This window comes from Urocampus carinirostris, chromosome 11 (assembly GCF_059441175.1).
Source record: "Urocampus carinirostris isolate Australia breed hairy pipefish chromosome 11, RoL_Ucar_1.0, whole genome shotgun sequence".
In the NCBI taxonomy this organism is placed as follows: domain Eukaryota; kingdom Metazoa; phylum Chordata; class Actinopteri; order Syngnathiformes; family Syngnathidae; genus Urocampus; species Urocampus carinirostris.
Window position 1 is genome coordinate 32,621,529 of NC_142359.1, and position 10,168 is coordinate 32,631,696.

Genomic DNA, 10,168 nt, shown 5'->3' on the forward strand with positions numbered 1-10,168 from the left:
AATTGGTAAAAGGTTTGGCTCATTTAATATAACATTTGTCTAACTTGAAGATATTTTAACTTCGTTTCTCAAGTAAAATAATGCAGGGTATGGTAGATAATTCTTCTGGCAAAACAATTATTTTTTCTGACAAGATTAGAAGGACAAAACTAGACAATCGGCTCTTTTTTGATTATTTTTCTTATTTGACTAAAAAAACAGGATAATACAATACAATCACAGAATAAACATTATAATTAAAATGACCATTGAAAAAAAAGTGTAATGGCTCAAGGTGTCACAGATCTACATGAGTTAAGGGATTTAGCAGACAATCTGCTTCAGCCTTTCTACTTTCTGCTTGAACCCTAGTCCCTACTTAACAGAGAAGCAGGTACCACGGAAACAGAAGGTTGCCTTGACAATGAGGGGGCACACGTGGTTTCAAACGAGAACTGGGACACAACACAGACAAGGTGCAGTAAAAAGAAACTGCGGAGCCTTTAATCATTGATCATTGTATGTTACATATTTGTCAGATCAGTCTGTACAAGAGTTTCATTTTTCTTCTTTTTGGTCTTTTTTTATTACAGACTATTTTCAAAGACACAAACCACGGTTGGATGAAATTTCCATAATGTGCCCTCTATTAGTCTATACTCCCAGTAATACGATTTTTGGGGATGGTCACTCTGGGATTTGAATCTTATGTTCATTATTGTTCTGTATAATACATTTAAAAGTCAGCGTTCCAAAAGGCATCGCTGCATGTTTAGGATGAAAAAAAAAAAAAGTTATTTGGCTGGGTTTAAGGAAAGAAGTGCCCCTCAGGTGTGCTAACACTTTGCTGAAATGATTTGTTTTCTATAAACAGGGGGAGATGCAAATGATGAGGCCAAGAATGGGCTTTCAGTTGACACCTTGAATTGTGGGATGGGCTGGGAACCCCATCATGAATGCTACTGGCACATTGTAATTTATAAATGACAGACACCGGTATACAGTGACGCAAATTCTGATGTTTTGACTTAATGTGGAATGTGTCTTCATCCTCTATTTACTGCATTTTTACCTCTTAAAAATATCCACAAAAAATCACATGCACATAAACTCTAAAAAAAAAAAAAAATTGTTTGTAGTTTCCGTGAGTATGACAGGAGACTTCTCTAAAATGCCTGTCTGTCATATGTCAACATGATATGAAATTCTGGTCTGCTATTGGTTTGAGTCACGGTATAAAATAAAATGGTGACATGTTATTGACTGAAGTACCTCCCCACAATGCCTCTCTGTCATTTCATTCAATTCTGAAACTAGTGTTAAAGAATGCAAACAAGGCACAAAAATTGTTAGCCTCATTAAGTTGCATGGCCATAACAACTCAACGATAGGGATTATTAAGGAAAATAAGGAGGCGCTGGAAAAAAAGAATATTTTCTAAGGGCATGACAAGCTGCGCAAATGAGTATTTTAAAATGACTTTGTTTTTTAATCCGCCATCCCCTTCCCCCTTCTAAATACAACCATCTCTAGTCAGGTCACAAGAAAGGTGAATAAAACATTTTCCTCCTTTACCCAACTATTTCTTTATAATGATAGAGAAAGTCTAATTAGATGAGCCTCACTCAGGCCCCTTTCCTCACATGGTCATTAGTCTGTGCCTTGCCATAAATGTATTTTTTATTATTTATTTTGTTTTTGTTCTATTTTAATCATTGTGTTTGTCTGTTTATTTGCTTTAAAAGCCAGCATCTCGGAATTGCCGCGTCACTATAGATGTTGACACTGTTTTTTAAGCTGCTCATAGTAAAGTGTCGATTTCTCAGACTAGAAAATCTAATGTACAGTGGAACCTCGGTTCTCGACCATAATCCGTTCCAGAACCCTGTTCGAAAACAGATTTGTTCGATCACCGAAATCATTTTTCCCATTAAAAATAATATAAATTGTTTTAATCTGTTCCAACACCCTGAATGTTTACTTTGAATGTTTAACGTAAACATAAAGCTAAACCAGGCTAATCGTACGTACGCGTTATCATAATCTTCCGTACAAAAGATTATGCTAACATGAACGTGTAAAAATAAAAAAATCAGGTCGTTTACAAGTCATTTAGCACCCGGGTCTCCACAACAAGTGGTGAGCGGTTCATTGGAAAGGGGGCTCCGTTGCAACACCCTCAATGTTGGGCTCCGTTGCAACACCCTGAATGTTTACTGAATGTTTAACGTAAACTTAAAGCTAACTCAGGCTAATCGTACGTTCGCGTTATCGTAATCTTCCGTACGAAAGATTACGCTAACATGAACGTGTAAAAATAAAAAAAAGGATAAAGAAAATAATTATGAATAGGATTTCTTACCTTTGTGGTGGTCAGCAGAAGGCACAGGCAAGATCAGCAATAGTTGTACGCACTACTTTTCTTGTTTCACCTGTAGCAACTTTGTTGCTCTTGTTCTTCAGAGGCATAATTAGGGGCTAAAACACTTCGTACACCTATATTAAAAGCGAAAGCAAAACAAAGCACGTCCGCACGCGATAACAGTTGGTCACGAAAAGAGCGATCTAAACCCGTACGCCGCTCAGCATCGCATCCTAGCGTACACACTCACGCATTACCGGCGTTCGAATTCCGATTTTTTTGACCGAACAGCGAAGCAAGAATTTCTCGAATTTTTTGGTCGGACTCCGATTTGTTCGAACTCAGAGGCGTTCGAAAACCGAGGTTCCACTGTACTTGTCTTCTTGCTTGGTTGTGCTCCCACTTCTCTTTCTATAGTAGTTGGAGCCTGTTTGTGCTGTTCTCTGAAGAGAGCAGTATACACCTTTGAAGGAGATCTTCGTTTTTTTGGCAATTTCTTACATGGAAAAGTGTTAATTTTTTAGAACAAAATTACTGATGAGTTTCACATGAAAGTTTGATGTTTTTGCCATTATGAAAGTTAAATCACACTCCTTAGCTCAAAGCAATGTCAGTGTTATAGCTTCTCCAACCAGCTAATAGGTTTACAGCTGTGCTAACATAATTGCACATGGGTTTTCTCGTCATCCACTTGCCTTCTCAACAACTTCTTTGGGAGGTTCGAGGCACAAAATGGCACCCCTGCAGCGATAACGGTTCCAAATCAGGACGAAAGAGCGCTCCACCTTGACTCAACTGACGTGAGGAAGACCCTGAGAAGGGTCAACACACGGAAGGCTCCAGGCCTGGACAACATTCCAGGGCGGGTCCTTAGGGAGTGCGCCGATCAGCTGGCTTGTGTACTAACAGACATTTTCAACACCTCGCTAGACCAAGCCACAGTACCATCATGCTTTAAGATTGCCACCATCATCCCAGTGCCAAAGAAACCCCAGATCTTATCATTCAACGATTACTGGCCCGTTGCACTAACTCCCATCATAATGAAGTGCTTTGAGAGACTGGTTAAAGAGCACATCACCTCCAGTCTCCCCTCCTCACTCGACCCCTTTCAGTTTGCCTACCGGACAAACCGCTCCACCGGGGATGCCATCTCCTCTGCGCTTCACCTGAGCCTGACACACCTAGAGGAGAAGAACACCCATGTGCGGATGCTGTTCCTGGACTTCAGTTCAGCATTCAACACCATCATCCCACAACACCTGGTAGACAAAATGAGACTCCTGGGTTTCAACACCCCCCTGCGGAACTGGCTGCTGGACTTCCTCACTGACAGACCCCAGTCAGTGCGGATTGGTCAGAACATCTCCGATGTCATCAACCTCAGCACGGGCTCCCCCCAAGGCTGTGTCCTGAGCCCCTTGCTGTTCACCCTGATGACACACGACTGCGTCCCTAGGTCCGCCACAAACCACATCGTGAAGTTTGCGGACGACACAACAGTGGTGGGCCTCATCAGGGACGACAACGACCTGGCCTACAGAGAGGAGGTGGAGCAGTTGGTGGGCTGGTGCAGGGACAACAGCCTGGTCCTGAATGTTGACAAAACTAAAGAGATCATTGTCGACTTCAGAAAAAAACAGCCCAACCATGCCCCACTTTTCATCAACAACAAGGCTGTGGAGGTTGTCAGCAGCATCAAGTTCCTAGGGGTGCACATCACAAACAAACTCACCTGGTCCGTGAACACTGCATCACTGGTTAAGAGGGCACAGCAGCGCCTGTACTTCCTGCGGAGGATGAGGAGAGCCCGCCTGCCCCCACCCTCCCTCATCACATTCTACAGGGGCACCATAGAGAGTATCCTGACCAGCTGTATCTCTGTGTGGTGTGGAGGCTGCAGCGCTACCGACTGGGGTAGTGTGAGGAGGGTGACGAGGACAGCAGAGAAAATCATCGGGACTTCTCTTCCCTCCATTCAGGACATTGGCCAGAAGCGCTGCCTATCCCAAGCTAAGAACATTATCAGGGACCCCTCTCACCCCCATCATGGACTGTTCACTCTGCTAGCCTCTGGGAAGAGGTACTGCAGTGTGCGGTGCAGGACCACCAGGTTCCACAATAGTCTTGTCCCCCTGGCCATTAGAATGTTAAATGGTCACTCAAACACATAGTAAATCTAAACTGCTGCTAATCTGTACATCTGTGGGTTCTGTTTGACTTTTTGCACTACTGGCAGTTCTTTATAGCTAGCCACTCCTTGCACATCTGTTTCTCTGCACTATTGTGCTTACAGCGTTATTGTTACAGTGTTATTGTTCTGTTTACCTGACTTGTTTACCTGACTGCCCATTTTGCACATCTGGTTGGCTACTCCTCTTGCACTATTTGCGCTACTGTAAAATACTATACATAGCCATAATTATTTAGTATATTATTAGCACTCAATACTACAACTCAATACAACATTTTATTTATATCTGTACATTCAAGGAAACTGTGCGGGTCAGATGTATCGACATCTCGTTCTGTATACACGTGTACTAGAATGACAATAAAGTAGATCTGAATCTGAATCTGAATTCTGACGCAATTAGCAAACAAAATGTACTATAATAACACAGGAGTGCTGCTAGCTGGAAATGGGCCTCTATACACCTATGTAGATTGCATTAACAACCAAACATTTGCCGCTAAAATAGTAATTGATTACGTTAAAAATATGTGGGTTGTATTTCTGATTATTTTATTTTATTTTCATTGAAAAAAAGTGCTTTTCCCTCAAAAATAAGGACATTTCTATGGGACCCAAAAAATTAAATGGCAGTGTATATGCATTATTTTATTATTCAAGAGACTTTGTGGCAAGAAGTAGAGTCATCTTATTGGATTAGAAGACTTTACCATAAAAAAGACTATTTGAACCCAAGTGGAGAGGATTAAGCAGTTCAAACATGTTTGTGGTAACTCAATGCAACTGTCAGCTGCCAGTTTGATGTGGAAACGCGCTGCTCAGTACAGCGTGCTTATCTTGTTGATAGGCCTGGGATCACGCTCTCACAGCAGTGTTTGTCTGTTTAACTATGCCTTTCGTGTTCAGGCCAGGACAGGCGAACGCGGGATGCAAACCCAGACCGCTCAATCTGCCATTCACCCTGGACATCCTCTCAGTGTCTGGTTTCAACGACAAAAAGATTTCTTCTGCGGTATATAAAGAACAATCAAATCAACAGTTCTACTTTTAAATTAAGAGGTGAAAACACTAAATACTTATAGGTGTAAAACGAATGCCCCCTTAGTTTAGTTTTAGTGTACATATGTTCAGCTAATCAGATATATTATTGATATAGATTTTGTTATTTCTATAAGAGTTGTAGTAGTTTAATTTATTTTAACTACCAATTTCATTACATTTTTACTGTACAAGTTGCGAAAAGTGTTAACAGGGCAGATACACATTTGAATTTTCCATGCAAATAATTTTTTTTTCCTGTTTGGTCAACTTGTGTTGATTTCATTGTAAACCTGTTCCTACGATTAAATATGAAAAATAAATGTTGACAGACTAGTTATACCATTGCCGCTGTCCTGGAAAAAGAAATAATAATAATAATCTTTATTTATTTGCATTAAAACCGTGTTTTAAATGTAAATGCAGCAATGCAAGTAACAAAAATGGCCAAAAAAATGTATTTCACATGAGAACAACAATATGTGAACCAAATATGAATCAAGTTATGTTTATTTTATAATAATGGTTGGTGGGTGGGTTGGTTGGTTGGATCCCTTAACCTCTAAGGTTGTAGGGGCACCATTTCATGTGGTGTGTCTTGGGCAAGTATCACCTGGTGGTGCCCCATCCCTCTGCAGGCCAACATATATAATGATTTATTTGTTTAACACCTTTCAAGCAATACAGCACCAATTATTTCATTGTTAAAAAATATAAAAGCAATTCAAGAGCCATAAGTCTGAAACCATTATATGATAATAACATAAAAACAAGAATGCAACGATTAAAATAATTAAAACGTTAAAATCATGTGTCATAAAATGTTGCATATTAAGGGCACACATATACCAGGGGTTTCCAAATGTTTTCTGATAACGGCCACATAACGTTTCCCTACTCCGATGTGGGTCTGAGGTCAGTTTGTAACAGAAAGAGTGTGACAATGGCAGGAGTGCCTTAATGTAAAACAATGATTGTTCTCCAGAAAGCCAACTCAAATAACCCTTCTGGGACCTTCAAAACACAAAAGTCAGAAAATAATCAATAACACCATTTATGAAATAAATAACCAAATAACAATATGTGTATTCTTCACAGAGAAAATAGTCCATGATAAACTTTCTGTTGTGCAAAGTCTTAACACGTCCGAGTTCAGTTTGGTAGTCAAAGCACTAGAACCTTCGTGGTATAAATGACATGTGAAAAGGCAATATATTTGATCTCACTATAACACTTTTTTAAGTCCCGGTACCAGAGATGAATTTTAATGTGTTTGTTCGTTTTGCATGTTACAATGAAAATAGGTTATATAATATTATTATTTCACCACGACACTACTGAGGATAAGCGTTGCTGATAATGGATAGATGGATATTCTTCTTCAAGCATTATTAGAATAGAGGAATAGAATAGATCTTATTGTCATAGTAACATGTGAAATGCACAAAGGAATTAACATTCGTCTTTGGTACAGTATGATAATGTGACAATGAGATAAAAGCCAATGCCTTTACATATGTCATCAATATCACTGGGAGTCCAGTGGTAAAGGTTCGACACTCTCACCACTGCGACCAGGAATCGAATTCAGTTACAAGCCCAAACTTTGTTATATTATGCTCCTTGGTATTGTTCAGGGGGCCGGACCAAATGTCGAGGCAGACCGTAGTGTGGGTACCACTGGCATATACTGTTAATAACAACTACAAAAAATGAGGGTGACATTGGGATCCTTGATATTTGCAGCATAACCCATTCATTAGCTCTTGTGAATAAGCACTTGATGTGAGTTTTCACACTGAAATTATGCAAAACAGAGGTTTTATGTATGAGACAGAGTAAAAAATGTGTAAACTTTCCCCAAATATTCAGCATTTCCAAAGGAATCTGTCTGTTTGCATTGTAATGCAATTAGCCTCCAACAAAACAGCGCGACATGTTTCTGCAGATATATGCACCGCTTTAAAGCCGATGAATAAATGTAATTACGCAGACTTCCTCTCTACCCCTGAGACGCCCACCTTCAGGACACGCTGTAGTTTAATAGAGAATGTGAGCGGGTTGGAGACGAGGTCAGGGAAAGGATCGCCAACTAATTACGCTGCCAAAACACTCAGCCTCCAACGGATTGTTTAAAAAGCATTAGGGAAGGTGGAGGATGCAGAGAAAGGTGAGTGGGGGGATGGGGGGCAATACAGCTTCCCTGATGCATTGTACATAATTAGTTTGGATCCAAGGTCACAAATAAACACAAGCACGGAGACGACAGCGTCCAAAAGACACACAAATGGACACACTCGATTCTTTTTTCCTACTTCCTTGGCTGGCAACTTCAGCCTGCTCTCTGTTTCTCTCCCTCAGGAACAACACAGGCACAGTGACTATTAATTTCTAAAATGAATCACGGACAAATTGACTGTAATGAATTAATGCTCGCAAGCGCAGAATAACCTTTGATGAAAGACTACAGAAATACATCACGGATTACAATTTGAACCGGGAATGTCAAATGTAAATGTTTGCAAGCCTTTGTAAGTATTTTTTTGTTTCTTAAGCTAAATTTCCAAATATCAAGGGTAACAACAGAAAAATCACATGATGATAGGACACCAATGATTAAGTGTTAATGGAGTACTTGAAAAACTAGACTGTCCAAAATGTTGACAGAGCCATCCAATCCAATTTTTAACTCAATCAATTAAGTAAAATCAACCCAATCTGATCAAAATCCAGAGCTGGGCTAAATAACAAACTAGCTTTTATCGACACTGTTGGGCGTGATATTGAAAATAAGTAATTAGTTACAGATGACTTCATTTAGAAACTAAATACTGACACCCAAAAGTAGCTAGTTATTTTAAAAATAGCTATCTAGTTACAAATTAGAAGTTGACCCCCTAACAACTGCTTAAAAATAGCCACATAATAAAATATATATATATATATATATATATATATATAGATATATATATATATATATATGTATGTATAGCTCTCTCTCAGTCACTCTTACACCTCGGCTCCTCTCTCCCCTCGCTACCCACCAAGTGCCCTCTAATAGGATAAGCAACCTGGTCGGCGCCGCTGAATGAAAAGCTTTTTCCGACTACGAACACTGCAAACATCGGCAACTCCAAGACATATTTTAATGCCTCTACATGTAGTCATAGATGCACACGGTTGCTGATGAGGTTGGTTCGGCAATTTAATAAACAAATAACAAGCGTTAAAAACAGATTCCACAGAAGCTATTGTTAGGCACAGCTCATGTTCATTCATGCTACAGTGTCAAACTACTCCACCAGTCACCTCTCTCCTCCCTGACGTGACGTCTCCCCTTAAAGGATCCATTCGCAAACATAAAAAAGTAACAGACATTATAATATTGAGATTTTAAAAAGTCAGTGATAGAAAAGTGTTTTTGTGATTAATAGAGAGCGTAAAAAAGTGTAGTCAACTTAATTGTGTGAAGCAAGTTGAGGTGGAGACTGATATATTGGCTCTTATAACATTAGTTAGTCAATTGAAATTACCATTGCTTTGTCCAATTCTTGTTCTAAGTAAATTTAAATCAGGTTTATTGTATTGACATTTTAATTTATTTAAAAGTAAAAAAATGAACAGGGAGGTATATAAATGTTTATTTACCTATATAAAAGTTGCTGCTAAGCCTAATTTTAATTCCTGCACTGTTAGTTTTTGGTTTAAGTGAAATGTAAGTCATATTAGTTGAGTTTAAATTCTAATTGATTTACTGTAAAAAGTTTCAGAGAGTAAGTTATATTTAAATTTATGACAAATATTATTGGTTTTGCATTATCAAAATTGTCTTGCATCAATTCTTAAACTTTTACAGCAAATTAATATAGGCTCCAAATATCGGTTATCGGCCTCCTCTCAATACTAATAAAAAGTATCAATCCTTGATATAAACTGACCCCTGATTTCATTATTTTATTTTATAATTGCAAATATGGCTTGGATGCGAGTATATACAGTAGAAGTAAAATCAGAATAGCAATAGGGAGAAAATATGTGTTCTTGTACTCTGTGCTTGAGAAGGCGCAACAGTAGCTGCATTTAGTTGTATTTTGTACGTAAATATAAACACGCCCACACTTAGAATGTGTTGTGATCAGCGTCACTGGTGCATTGAGGGTCGCATGCATCTTCCATAGCGAAAAAGCAACGGTCAAAGAACAGAAAATATTGTGAGCTGTGATCAAAGCATCATGTAACGACAGCTTAGGTACAAAATTTACTCGTTGTCAAAAAAAAATAAATGTGTGGCAGGAATGCCTTACTTCCAACAATGTTTATCAGCAAGCGTGTAAACTACGGTAATTGAAATTTCTGCCATCTAGTAGAACAAAGTTTATTTGTTTGTGGTTAGGAGTTTTCCACAATTTGAGAGGAATTTTATGATTTATCTTTACACAATTGTCGTTAAAGCAGTGTGAATATTGGGTGTGAGACAATTTGCATTCCAGGATAAGCACTACATCAAATATCTTGCAGAATTATGAGAAAGCATGCCAAAGAGAAAGGAAGGCCCCCGAGCTCCCGCCTACGACCGCAGTATCAATAGGCCCACA

General features: G+C 39.0%; 1 protein-coding gene across 3 annotated transcripts in view; it reads right to left on the reverse strand.

Moving 5' to 3' along the window:
- tbc1d22a (TBC1 domain family, member 22a) overlaps positions 1 to 10,168 on the reverse strand; it is a 146,535-nt gene that overhangs the window by 62,923 nt on the left and 73,444 nt on the right. The gene's annotated exons all lie outside the window — the stretch shown is intronic.